Source organism: Hyaloscypha bicolor (genome assembly GCF_002865645.1).
Source record: "Hyaloscypha bicolor E unplaced genomic scaffold K444scaffold_136, whole genome shotgun sequence".
Classification (NCBI taxonomy): Eukaryota; Fungi; Ascomycota; class Leotiomycetes; order Helotiales; family Hyaloscyphaceae; genus Hyaloscypha; species Hyaloscypha bicolor.
Window position 1 is genome coordinate 1900362 of NW_020194638.1, and position 15031 is coordinate 1915392.

A 15031-nucleotide genomic window follows, 5' to 3' on the forward strand; every position below is an offset into this window, starting at 1 on the left:
ATAATAGCTACTAAACTTGAGATACCGCTATTACTACTCAAGTCGCCCAGGATCTAGTAAGTAGCCTTACTTGGTCCGGCTATAGATAATATATTACCGGGATTTCTTATCTATTTCGTCTTTATTAATAGTTCTATTAAGGTAGTAGTAGTAGTATAAATAATTAAGGTTATAAATATTAAAGTAGTTAAGAAGGTTTCCCTTGATTTTTGATAATATTTTAAACTAATATAAGCGAGTATTTACCTTTGGCTTAACTTTGAGAATTCACTTTTTTTTTTATAATTCGCCTAGATAGTAAAACGTAATCTAGTATAGTAAAAGAAGGTATTTTGCCCAGATTTTTGGAAAAGAGAATAGGTACTAATATAGTAGAATAAAGGAAATATACTAGGATTTAGATAAAACCCGGAAAATATCTAGATTTTTCTTTTTCTTCTCTAGTTATAGAGGCCTTATTATTAAGGTTTATTATTATCTAGATAGTCTTTATTAAACTCGTTTTCTTTAGTATACCAAATCTATTTATTTAGCCGGATAGGAGGTCCCGCTTTACCGGGATTCTACTTATAAAATTTATATAGTTTAAGTACTAAGTTCTTAAAGTTTAATATAAGATACTATTTATTATCTATATCCTATTCCTTCTATTTAACTTTATAATAAAGCTTACTATAAAGTACCTTGGAAGAGAGAATCTTTTCGACTTTCTATTCGAGTTTACTATTAACTTTAGTAGAACCAGGCTCTTTATTAGTTTAGCCGGATAATAGATTAGCAGGATCCTTATAGAGTCTATTTATATAGAAAATTGGCCAAATCCTATATAATAGGAAAAGGTCTAATTAATATAAATAGCCGACTATTTTATTAATCTTGAATAGTCCGGTAAGGGGATAGTCTAACTTATTAGACGGATAGTCCGTTTTCCATATCTTTTTAATTATATAGACTATATTTCCTGGACCGAAGTCTGGTTCTTATTATTTCTTGTTAGCTTACTTGGCTTAATGCTTCTGAGCTACCGCTATATATTCTCGGGTATAATTAATAATAGTATTAATTCTCTTAGCCTATTATTATACTTCTTCCCGATTAAGTTTCTCTCTTGGTATTTTAAACTTTATTATTAGTAATATCTAGTTAAAGCTTAGCCTGGGTTCGTATCCGTAGTTAACTATTAAAAGGAATAAGCTAGTTAATTTATATAGATAGGCGGTGCCTATAGTATTAAATACCGGAAGTAAATCTGCCTAATTATCCTGGAAGTAATTAATAAAGGAGTAAAGTCGGGTATTAATAATCTGGTTAATGATTTCTGTTTATCTATTAGTTTAGGTATATTCTATAGTCAAAAACTTTAGCTTAGTTCTAATTAATCTTAATAGTTTATTTATAAAGTCTGAAATAAACTAGGGTTCTCGGTTACTTGTAATAGTAAGGAGAGAACCTCGGAATCGCCAGATATAATAGTAGAATAGGCCAGTAATAGTCCTGGCTATAGTATTCTTGGTTATTAGTAGGCTTATATATTATTTGGATAATCTATTAATTATAATAAATATATTATTATATCTCTTGCTTATAGAGCCAGGGGTATAGAAGTTTATAGACAAATTATCCTATATTCTTAGGGGAACCGGTAATAGATATAATAGGCCTGGCGTTTTATTTCTTGGCTTATAAGACTTTTAATATTCATAGTAGTTTGCTATAAAGTAGTCGATATCTACCGAGAGAGTAGGCTACTAATAGAATCTCCGAGCTAGGATTTTTGTCTTATTTTAACCGGGGTAAGTAGTAGTTATTATACTATAGATTTATTATAGGAGCCTAGTTTATAGATTATTATATCCGTCCGGTATAATAAGTCTTTTATTATAAAATAAATAGCCATTTAATATTTCCTATAAATCCGTATTTTTCCGGGCCTTCTTATATTTATTCTCTAGGGCTAGATTCGTCCGATTAGCTTATAGGACTTTAACTATAACTAATAGCTTATTTATTCCTTCTACCTTAGTAGGAGTATAAGCTATATCTTTTGTTTTGGTAGAAGCGAGAATTAGGTCCGATAGGATAACTTATCTAGTTCTCTTAGCCTCCTTAGCCTGCTTCTGGATTAGTATAAGCTTGTCCTTTCGGGATAAGATATTAGTAATAGTAATTTTTTTTTTTTTTTTTTTTTTTTTTTTTCCTTTTAATATGCTTTATTAGTTTAGAACTATGTAGTACGGCTAGCTAAGCTAGCGTGAGTCTCAGTAGCTTATATGCAAATTCCAATATAGGTAGTAAATAGTTGGGGACATACCCCTGAAATAAAAACTTAAGGAAATAAAGAAAAAATGAATATAAATCGCAATTCCTCTCCTACTCCCTATTTCCCTTTTCCCTTTTTCCCTATTCCCCTTCTTCTATTTCCTCCCCTATTTCCTCCCCAATTTCCTCCCTTATTTCCACTTCTTCCACTTCTTCCACTTCTTCCACTTCTTCCACTTCCACGCTTCGCTCAATATGCCATTTTCTTATACATATACTAGTTTCTTTTAAGAATACTAGTATATTTAATATCCCAATTTCCGTATATAATAGTAGTCATAGATTAAAAGTACTAGCTTCTAAGCTCCCTTTGAATAGACTAAACAGTCTGAGTCGTTCCTCCCTATATAGCATATAGTATAAAAGAAGATGCTTTGCATTCTCAGTCTTTCCGCATTTGCATTTGTTATTAGATATTATATTTAGCCTGTATAAATAGGACTTTAAATATCCGTGGCCTAGCTTTAGCTGGAAGAAGGCACTAGCTAGGGGCCTAAATATTCCAGAAGGTAGGTTTATCTTTCTGGATACTTTCCACGGATATATATTACTATATGCTTCTAGCTGGGTTTTTGGTTTAGTATAAGATTCTAAAAGTAGTCTATACTCTAGTTTCTTAACTTTATTAATTTTAATCCCTAGGAAAGCAAAGGAGGTTTTCACTAATTCAGGTTCTAATATAGGAGAAGTGGTGCCTAGCTTAGCTAGTTCGTCTGCTTCTTCGTTCCCTATTATATCTGTATGCCCTGGAACCCAGATTAGTTCTATATTAGCTCCTTTAGCTTTAAGGGCCTTAGTAGCTAGTATAGCTCTAATCTATTGACTTTGTCCTGGCTTATCAGAAGAAGTTTTTAATCTTAGTAAACTAGCTTGGTTATCTATAAAGATATTAAAAAGCTCCCCTCTCTTTGCTTTACTACTAGCGTACTCAATAGCCCTAGTAACGCCTTCTAGTTCTCCATTATAGACTATAGCACTAGCTCCTATATTCTGGCTTTCTCTATATTTAGCTACGACCGGAATATAAGGAGTTTCGTAACTATAAACTACGAGCCCTAGGCCTACTCCAAGTCCTTTTTCAGTTTGAGATCCATCTATATATATAAATAATATAGAGCTATTATTATATAAAGTCTTTAGATAGAAGTTATATAATATAGCAGTCTCTTCCTTTGGCTCTTTTAATATAGTGATTTTATAAGGCACTTCTCTGTCCCAAGGAGCAAAATAAAAGTGTCTTATAGTCTCTAGGTCTTTAGGGTCTATCAGATTACTAATAGAGTCCACTATAGTTTCTACTTGAGACTTTTTGGCTATGCGATTTCGCTTTAGATCGGTATTTAGACTATAAATAGAGTCTATATCAGATTCTACTAGTTCTAAATTACGGGATCTTTGGAAGGACTTCTCGAACTCTAGTCTAATAGGATGTTTTAGACTTAGTTTAAGGATACGGAAGGCATATCGACGTCGACTATGGTTTAGCCTTATAATAGGTGGAACTAAAGCTGATTCGACCTTTATAGGAATAATAGGAGCAGTTTTGAATACTTCTAGGGTTTTCCTTAGGGCTAGGTTTTGAATCGCCTGTAAAGGCCGAATTTGAGCTTTGCTTTCAGTCTTCCACCATAGTATAGAACCATAGTCTATTACACTAGTAACACAGGCTAAATATAGCTGTCTAATTACAAAAGGGGATAAGCCATGTGATATATTCGTAAGTCTCTATACCCTATAAAAGGCTTGTTTTGCTTTAGAAGCCCTATAGGCTATATGTTCCTTAAATCTGAGATTTTCATCGAAATAGATCCCTAGCCATTTGACTACTTTACTAGGGGAAACTAGTTCCCTATTAGGTAGTTTTAGACTAGGCTTATTTTTGGAATTATTAAAATAAATAAGCTCTGTTTTATCTATATTAAAGCTAATAGTATTCTTTTTCCCTAAATCGACTATATCCTTTACTTCTCTTTCTAGAGTCTTAATGTTTTTCTTTAGACTTTTAGAAGCAGTAGTAAGGGATATATCGTCTAAATAGGATCTGAATTTAATATTTGCTGACTTAAATAAGTCTCGGATATAGATAAGGAATAATATAGGGGATATAGGGCTACCTTATGGAATGCCAGTAAGTATAGACCTAAATACTTTGATACTATTATTAAAAGCTAGTTATAATACTCGGTCGTCTAGGAATAATGATACTCATAGAATAAGGCTAGTAGGTAGTAATAAACTAATCATAATCTGTAATAGCCTATTCTTGGACACGTGATCGAAGGCGCCTTTGATATCTAGGAAGAGAGTACTAGTTTTCAGCTTATAGGACTTATTTAATTCTACTTCATTTTGCAATAGTAAAGCAGTATTAATAGCGGACTTGTGGAGCCTACCTCCCATTTGGGAGTAGTGCAGTAGGTCACTAGTCTCGGCTAAATAACTAAGTCGCCTAGCTAGTATTCTCTCAGAAACCTTCCCTAAGTAATTAAGTAGGGAAATAACTCGATATGCTTTGGGTAGGGAATAGTTTAGTTTCCCTGATTTCTTTAGAATAAAGCCAGTAGCTTGTTTCCAGACTTTAGGGTAGTATCCCTTATTAATAAATAAGAAGTATAGCCTATAAAAGATATCTGGAGAAGCTCTATAAGTATGGACTATAATCTCTTGAGTAACTAAGTCTGGTCCAGGGGTTTTCCTCTTTATCTTAGAAGTACAGGCTTGTTCTAGCTCTATTTTAGACAAAATAGGCCAGTCCTACTTTGAGCTAGACCTATAGTTTATTAAACTAGTAGGCTTAGTAATAGGGGGTAGTGGGAAAAGCCCAGTTCTAAAGATATTACACTTCTCTTAGAAAGTCGATTTTAGCTCATTTAAATTATTATCTAAGATACTAGGAATAGGTTAATATATAGTATCTTTAGTATATTTCATAGCTTTAAAAATCGACTAGGGGTCTTCATTCTCTAAGAACTTATTCCAGTGCACTAGCTTAGTGCTCTTAATAGTATTAAAATAGGTATTTTTTGTATTTTGGAGTTCTTGTTTATAGAGAGTATACCCTAAAGCTTTAGACTTACGGCTATAGTATAGCATTAATTTACGTAAGGTTTTTAAGTCCTCATTCCACCAGGGTTTAGAATACGGACTAGCAGTAGATTTTGGAATACTATTACTAGCTGCTTCCACTATTCTATTAGTAAAGTCTTCTGCTAATAGGTCTAGTTTATGGTTTCCAGGTATACTAGTAAGTGGAAAGGGCATATTCTCAAGGCTATTAATAAGGTAGCTTGTAAATTTAGCCCAGTTCGCTTTCTTAGTATTAAATCTGACTGGATTAGAACTAGAGCTATAAGTCGACTTACTAATAGTAAATAGAACCCCGAAGTAATTAGAACCTAAGTCTGGTAGTACTTGCTAGTCTTTAATCTTAGTTACTATTCTACTAGTAGCAAAACTTAAGTCTAATACGGAAGGAATAGACATATTAGGTCTATAGAAGGTACCTTCCCCTGGTTTATTTAATAGCCTTAGAGAATGGTTCTCTATATAGCTAATTAAATAAACTACATAACTACTTTGAGGTTTAAGGGAATCCCACCAAGGATAATATATATTAAAATCACCTAGTAATAGAGAGCTATTATAGAGAGTAGTAGGTAAGATATTCTCTCTTAATATAGTCAATATACTATTAGGGTCTTCTGGGTGAATTGCATTATAGAAATTAATTAGCTGCATTTTTAGTATATCTAGACTTAAGTCTATAATTAAGTAATCAGGATCACTTGGTGAGTTTGAGGCTAGACTAGCTTGCAGTTCGCAAGCTATATAAAATAGGGTTCTAGGCCTCAGGGTACCGTAATTCGGGAGTATTTGGAAATAGCTAGAGTATATAATAGAACGATATTCCCGATTATTATTCCCTGCTATTACCCAAGGCTCCTGGATTACTAGGACTTTAATATCTAGTTCTATAGCTGTTTACAAGACGTTTTCAGTAGTAGAGCTATTACGATTCACATTAACTTATAGTACTTTGACATAGCTACTCATTAATAATAATAGTAGGAATTATAGTAATAGTAGCTTTTTTAATTACTAAATAAACCTCATATAGCTTAGAACTAGCTGAGTGGGCAGTACTTAAGTAATTAGAGCATTTAGTAGTCACGTGGGGGCATTTTTTATCCTTCTTCTTACAGATAGAGCAAAAATGGTTCTCAGTCACGTGACCCTCACCACATAGTAAGCACTTAGGTTCCTTTTTGCAAATAGAATCTAAGTGCCCGTATCCTGCATACCTAGTATATTATATAGTACTAGAAATAGTATGGTATTTTACTACTTTAGCAGAGATCCCGGCTATAAGGAGTCTATTTTTAATAGCTCTATTAGCTTGAATCTCGGTAGGGAATGCCACTACTACTAAACCGGCTCGCTGGAGGCCTGAGTCTCTTTTCTCCTTAGAAGTAGCCTAATAGGGCTAGCTAATAGGCTCTAGTCCCTTATTAAAGGTCTTGATTTCTTCTAGAACTAAGTCCATTCCTTCGGGTATATTAAACTCACAAATAGATAAACCATAAATAATAACTTTATACCAAGGTTCTCCTTTTTATACGCTTGTAACTAAGGGAAGCACCCCCTTTATAATAGCTTGATTTTGAACCAGAAAGTCAGAGTTGAATTCGGGAGTAGTATTAACTATAATATTACCCTTCGAGGAAAGAGAAACCATAGAGATTACTAGTTCCTTGATTCCCTTAGAGCGGAAAGCAGTATTAAGCAAATTACGAGTTGAAATAGGAGAGAACGAGCTAGCCTGCTCTATATGAGCTAGTAGGAAGGTGCATTTCCTAGAGAGGGCTATAGATCTGGTATTACGAGCACCAGAACTACTAGTATTACGTACACTAGGTGATTTATTAGTGCCACGAGTACTACCGCCACTAGTAAGTATACTAGGGCCTTTTCCTCCCTGATTTTTAGACTTAGTATGTGATACTAAAGTCCAGTCCTTTTCCGAGTATAATTCCGAGTATATTTGTGGTTCTTGAGTAGCGATTTTAGCCCAAGTAGGCTTTTCGGAGGTAGTTTTAGCTTGAGTAGCTAGCTTGGCTTGAGTTCTTAACTAAATTTCGATCCGTTTAGTGGTATTTTCGAGGTTTGCTACCTGTAAAGCTAGTAAAGTACTAGTATGGCGGATACGGCCGAATTCTGTATATTCCCTAAAGATTTCTACTAAATCTAGTAGTCGAGATTACTGGTCATATAACGGGATAATAGTAATAGCTTTGACTATTAAGTCCCGGGCTTAACGAATTAGTAATTTAGCTTTATTCGAAGCTTGATTTTGGTATTAGTAGTAGTTTCCGTGGTTTTGGTATTCCTTATTAATATTGCTATTAATATTGCTCGTACTAGGGCCACGCTTTAGCCCGTTCTGGAGGCGGCTTAGTCGAGCCGTACTAGCTGAATTAGGCTGAGGAAAAGGGGCTGCGAGTTCGTCTAAAGAGATGGGATTTATAGCTAAATCGAATGCGAATTGAGCTCCCTGGCTAAACCGGGCTAGTGGGGAGCTAGTGGGTAGCTCTAGTTCCTCGCTAGGGCCCTCTGGAAGCTCTCCGAGCTCTTGAAAGTCAATGGGAGGGGGGCTAGAGCCCGGGGGGTCAGGGGGGGCCATTTAGCCTGTTCTAGCTCTACTTATAGTAGGTTCTAGAGCCTGGGGCCAAAGGGCTGAGGTGTATTGAGTGAGTTCTGAGGGTGGGTAAAGTGTGGGTGTGAAAGTAAGGGGGGTAGAAAACCGGAAAAAAGTTGTCGTAGTAATAGTATTATCTTTATCCGGCTAATAGATAATCTGGTAATAGAATTATAATAGGAAACCTATTTATCGGATTTATTATTTATTTAATAGCCTCTTAGTACCGAAATACTCAAGAGCTTTATAGTTAATAATAATCAAAAAATTAGGCAAGCTAATTAGTTCTACCTGCTATTCCCGGAGTCCTTAAATAATAGTAAGGAGTTCCTTATTATAAATTTCGTAATAGCTCTCGGCTTCTTAAAGAGCTTTAAAATAGAACGAGACTGGGTACTATTATTTATTCTCTAGACTTTTTTGAGAGAGTATACTTATAGTAGCTAGGTCCGAATAGTCGGTTTCCAGGCAGGTTTCCCTATTATATTTAAAATAGAGAAGTATAGGGGTAGAGAGAAGCAGATTCTTAAGCTAATTAAAGGCGTCTAGCTAGGTTTCGTCGAGTATAAACTTTAACGGAGTATCCCTTTTAGTTAGACAGTTCAGAAGGCAGGAGATATGTCTATAGGCTTGAATAAACCTATAATAGAAGTTATAGAAGCCCAAAAATAACTATACTTCCCTTTTTATTATAGGTCGGTACTAGTTTCGGATAATAGAGGTTTTGGTAGGGTCTACCTATATATCCTAATCCGAGATAATAAATCCTAAGAATATTATCTTGGAAACTTTAAATTCGTATTTATAGATATTAACTTATAATCCGGTATCCTAGAGCTTTTATAGGACCATTCTAATATACTATTAATACTTCCTCTTATTCTTGGAGAAGATTAGTATATTATTAATATAGGCCGAGCAAAAGTCGTCTAAATAGTCTATTAGGATAGTATTAATATATTACTAGAAGGTTACTAGACTATTATAGAATCCGAATAATAGAACTACTAGTTTAAAGAATTCATATCTTATCCTAAAAGCTACTTATACTATAGAAGCTGGTTCTATACGAATTCGGTTAAAAGTATATTAAATATCCAATTTAGTAAATATTAATAATTTGGCTAATTAGTCGAGAGTCTCAGTAATAAGTAATAGGGGATAGTAGTTCTTCTTTATTATAGTATTTAGCTATTAATAGTTAATATAAAATTATAGGCTACCGTCTTTCTTTTTAATAAATAAGACTAGTAATAAGAAGAGGGATTCGGACGGCTTAATAAAACCCTTTTTTAGGTTCTCGATAAGATACTCTCTTATTTTTTCGAATTTGCCAGAGCTTATCTTATAGAAGTAGGCCGTCTTTATTAAGGGATCTGGTCCGTTAAAACGGAGCTTATAGTTAAAGGGTCAAGACTAGAGAAGCTTATCTGCCGCTTTCTTAGAGAATATTCTAGCCATATTATATAGCTATATAGGGAGAGATACCCGGAGCTCTTAAAGTTCTTTAGGATTAAAAGATAGTATATTACCGAGGATATCGGATTTGCCCGTATCCAGGGAGTATATTAGGTTACTAGTTTGAGTATAGTACCCGGCAGGCTATAGTATTAGTCATCTGATTACTATAGGTAGTAGTAGATATCTCTTTGGTTTATAACCCTATTTCTCAAGTATATAGTTAATCTCATTAATAGTAACTAATCTAATCAAGTTACCGGGATCTTTAGTACTTAATTAGAAGGTAGCTACTCCGACGAAATAGTAGGAATAGTCTAGTAGCTTGACTATTTCGAGAGTATTAAGATCTAGCTCTTTCTTTCTTACCTGGTATTTGGCTTTTCTTATAAGAAGGTCTTATAAAAAGATAAGAAGTATATTTTTTTATTTCTCGGATCTAATTTTACTAGTTTCTTTTAGGATCCTAGTTAGAGTATCTTCGGAATAATTACCTTTTTAATATTTCTTATTAAAATATCGGATTTTCTAAATAAGGTCCGGCTAATTTATCTTACGGTTCTCTAGCTAATAAAGTTAATTCCGTTAATAGTCCGGCAAGATATTATACTTTACTAGCCATTTCCTTCCCAGGATTATATTATAAGAGCCGAGATTAGTAGTAAGCAGGTATTATCGAGTTTGGGAATACTAATTAATAGCTAGATCTATAGTAGCTAGGTATTAAATAGCTTTACTGGGTTATCCGTTAAAACCTTGCAAGAAGATAGGGATTTTGAGTTTATATAAGAGTATTTATAATACTTTTATTAAGGGGCAAATATACTTTTAGTTAATTAGAATATATATATTCACTCTGGTATCTACTAAATACTAGAAGGTTATGGTTTTGCCTTTCTAGTATACTTAATAATTAATAAGGAACTAGTTCCCGCCGATTAGCTAAGTAAGATCTATAGGTTCTTAGTAAAGTTCTTATTCTAGGAGGTCTATCTCTATACCTAGAGCTAGACTTTTCCTAACTTATTAATATTATATTCCTTATTAGATAGTAAATAGGAGCCAGTATTCTCGTTATTTATCCCTGAATTATTAACTCTCTCTAAATAATCCTCTTTAATAAGTATAACCTTATTAAAGTCAGGATAGGCACTTTTTATATATCCAGGCTTTTTATAGCTATAATAATAAAAACCCTCTGGCTAGTCTAGTCTCTTCTCAAATTTTCGGTAAACTGCCTCCTTTGGCTATAAGAATACCGGCTACTAAGGTTAATCCATTAGATATAGGATTGCCGTAGCTTCTTGGATCCCGGTAGGCTTTCTAGCCCGAGATAGTATTTAATAGTAAATAGTCTCTACTAGTCATTCCTTCTGGGATTACTGATTTTTAATTAAGAGAAGCCTGTTCTCTTATTCTATATACTATTTGGCAAGGTCCCTGGAAGTATTAAACTTCTTATTACCCAAGCTCTTAAGTAGCTCGAGATTTATTTTATTTATTAAGTTATTATATTAGTTATTCGGCGACTTCTCTAGTTTTATTATTAAGTAAATAAACTTTGCCTAGAATACCGGAAATAGCTTATTCCTTTATCTCAGGTACTGGTATATCTCTTTTGCTTCCTGGTACTTTATCTCTTTGCTTTTACTATAAGCTTACTAGAGGATCTTAAAGATCTATTTAATAGTCAAGATCTATCTAACTAATCCAGGTTCTAGTTAATTACGGATAAAGTTACAGGTATCTCCGGTAACTAGTTATATCATATAAGTAATTTTTAGTAGTTTACTATTGAATTTAGAGGAGTTCTATATTAGTTTATTCCTTATATTAAATATCTAATTATTAATCTAGTAATTGTCCTTACTTATAAATAGGGCAGGATTCTTAATTCTAATAAGTTATAGTTAATTACTATAGACTAAAAGCGGGAGGAAGCCTTGGTATTAGTTCCCAAATAGTTCTCCTAATAGGAATCTATAATATTCCTGAATATCTACTTATTTAGATCTTTATTTTATTACTTCTTCTTATACTAGTCTTTCTCTTATATAAAGTCGACCGGTAATTGCCTCTAGCTTATTGATTTTCTTAGTAAGTTAGTTAATATATAAGTGGAATTTCTAGTAGTATTCCGCTTGTTTATTAGCCGCAAGACAGTATTTATTAATAAGATTATCCCGTATAAGTAATCTCTACTAGACCTTATCTGTTTTCGGAATATTTATACTAATTTTAAGTTCCAAATTAGCTAGCTGCTCCTTAATATCTTCTTCCGGGATAGTATTATAATAGCTTTCCCGGTAGTATAGGTTTGTAATATTAAAGTCCGGCTTCTCTATTTTATTATACTAGGGCCTCTTATCTAATATACCTATAGTAATAGTACTTGGTCCCGGGCCATCCATAATAGCTTTAGAAGGGGTATTAGCTATAGAGATAAATACTAAGTAAGTTCTTCTTATTTAATATCGGCAAACTATAACCGATTATTGTCTTATCTAGTTTTAAGTCGGCAGACTAAAACTAACTATTATCTTTTCTTATTTTAAATTAGTAGACTATTACTAATTCTTCCTATACTAGGGGAGGGGGCCGGTTCTTTTACTCTTATTAGTATTAAGGGAATATTATCTGTTCTAGTTAAGGGTCAGGCTCCGAAATTAACCGGATTATAAAGGATAATATCTTTCTTCTTTTATATTAGTAGAGAACCGATTACTAGAAGAGAAATATTATCTGCTCTAGTTAAGGGTCAGGCTCCGAGATTAACTAGGTTATAGAGGATATTATATTTCTAGTTAAGCTCTCTAGTTCTTTATAGTTCGAGGAGGTTATTAAATATTAAAAGCGGTATTCTGTCTTTGCTTTCTAAGAACAAATACAGGTCCTTTACCGGTAGTATTATATTACCTCTATAGGCCGAGTTAAGTAAGCTTAGTATTATATAATGGCGGGATTAATATAATAATTAAAGGCTTAAAGTTTAAAGAATCTTATATATTAGAAAATACTAAGCTATAGAATAAAGTAGGGAGAATGCCTTGACTTTTAGTATTATTCCATCTAAGTAATTCCGGCTTAGCTTCGTTTTATACCTATTTCTAATATCCTGTCCTTGGCAGATCATGCCCTTATACTAGCCGTTATAAAGGCTTACTAGTATATTAATATATAGTTTCGGATTCTTTTAATAAACTTAATTAGCTTATTAATAAGCTCTAATTATTTATTACTTCTTATAAGAAAAAGTAATAAATTAATATTAAAACCTATTTTATTAATTAATAATACTATTCTTAAAATCTTTTAAGTTATTATTTATTCGGAAATTATTAATATAAATCCAGTTATAATTTCGGAACTCGTAATAATTACTTTAAGTTTTATAATTATAATAATTATATTTTAAAGTTATATTTTATATATAAAAGATCTAAATATTATTTATAAAAATATATATTAGAAAAATAAAAAACTAAAAAAGCTTAATTTAAAAATAGAAATATTTACTAATTTAGATTTCGAAACTCCTATAACTTTAATAAATATTTTAATAATATTTATATATAATATATTACCGGAATTAAAGAAAAAAATAATAATAAAAAAATTAAAAAAAATTAAAGAATAATATTTTTAAAGCTTTATTAATAGAAAAAAATAAAAGAAAAAAAATTATTTAGATTTCTATTTTATTTTTATTAAAAGCTTTTTAATTATTTTTATTACTTTTATTTTTACTATTTCTATAACTAATATTTTTATAAAGTTATAATTAATATTAGAGTCTTTAGATTTTTAATTACTAGTTTTAACTAATTTCAAGCTTTATAATAAATTAATAATAGTATTAAACTTAATAAAATTACTAAAAATTAAATTAATATCTAGTTTAATATTAGATCTATATTTTTTATTAAATTTATAATAATAAAAATATTAATTAGGTAAATATAATTCTATATTATATTTATAAAAACTTTATTTATATTTAGTTTAGCTAATATAAATAAGCTAGGAATCTATTTTAATAATTTTAATAATTATTTTATTATTTCTATTAGATATTTTATATTTATAATATAATATTATAAAGCTTTATTTCCGAATTCTATATTTATAATTCTTGCTTTTTTATAAAAATTAAATTATAATATTTATATTACTATTTTAGTTATTTATTTATTAATAAGCTCTAAAATATATTAGAATAAATAGGCTATAATATTAATATAAAAGCTCTTAAATACTTTATAAAAGCTCTTAAATACTTTATAAAAGCTCTTAAATACTTTATAAAATATTATAAATAATATTAGAAATTCAAATAATTATTAAAATAATTTAAGTTTAATCTAAAAAATAATATTAGTTTTAATTATTTTATTATTATTATTATTTTCTATATTTCTAATAAGTTTATATTTTATATTATTAATAAAGATATTTAATATTAAGCCGGCTAATAACTTTAAAATATTAGTATCTTATATATTTAAGATATTCTAAAATAGTATTAAATATATATCTATTTAGGTTCTTTTAATTAAATTATAATAAATATTAGAAAGTAGTTTACTAATAAGAAATTTATTTAACTTATAAATATTATAGAAATCAAAATTAAAATCGTTTCTATAAAAGCTTATAATTTTATTAAAATTATAAAATATTATTATAACTCGATTTAATATACTTATTTTATTATTATAGCTAAAATTAATAGAATTAATAAGAATACTATTTTCTAAATAGCTTTTAAGGCTATTAATAATTCCGTAAAACCTAATAATATTCTTTTAATTCTTTTAATTTATAGTATTTTATTTCAAATAATTAAATATAATACTTTATTATTAATTATATTATAATAATTAGTAATATTTAAAAAAAATTAGAAATTCAGAAGCTTTAAACTAGATACTAAATTATAAATATTCTAAATACCCAAAATAGTTCTAATATTACTAATATTTATAAACTTCTTTTAAATTCAAATATTTTTATATAATATAAAGAAAATACTAATTAATTTAATAATTAAAATAGATTATATAAGCTAGTAACTATTAATAGAAAGAATTATATATTAGCTTTATTATATAGTAATACTATTTTCTATTTAACTTCTATAAAATTCTTTTATATAGGAAATATTAAAGTTATTATTAATAGCCCCGAATCTAAAACTATTTTTAAATTTTATAATAAAACTAAAAGTAATATAAGTATAATTTCTTTTACTATTTCTATTATTTTATTAAAATATAACAGAAAATATCTTTATAAAAACCCGAATATTATAGTATTCCTATAAGATAATAACTTATATAAGAACTTCTATTAAGTTAAAGTTACTAGCTTTCTAAAAAAGAATATATTTGAAATTATTTCTAGATTTCAGATATTAAAAAAAAAAAAAATTTAATTCCCGGTTTATTAATAAAATTAAAAATAAAAATATAAAAAAAAGTTCAAGAAATTAAGACTAGTTATCTAAGCCTATAATAATTATAAGAAATATATAATATTAATATAATTATTTAATTATAA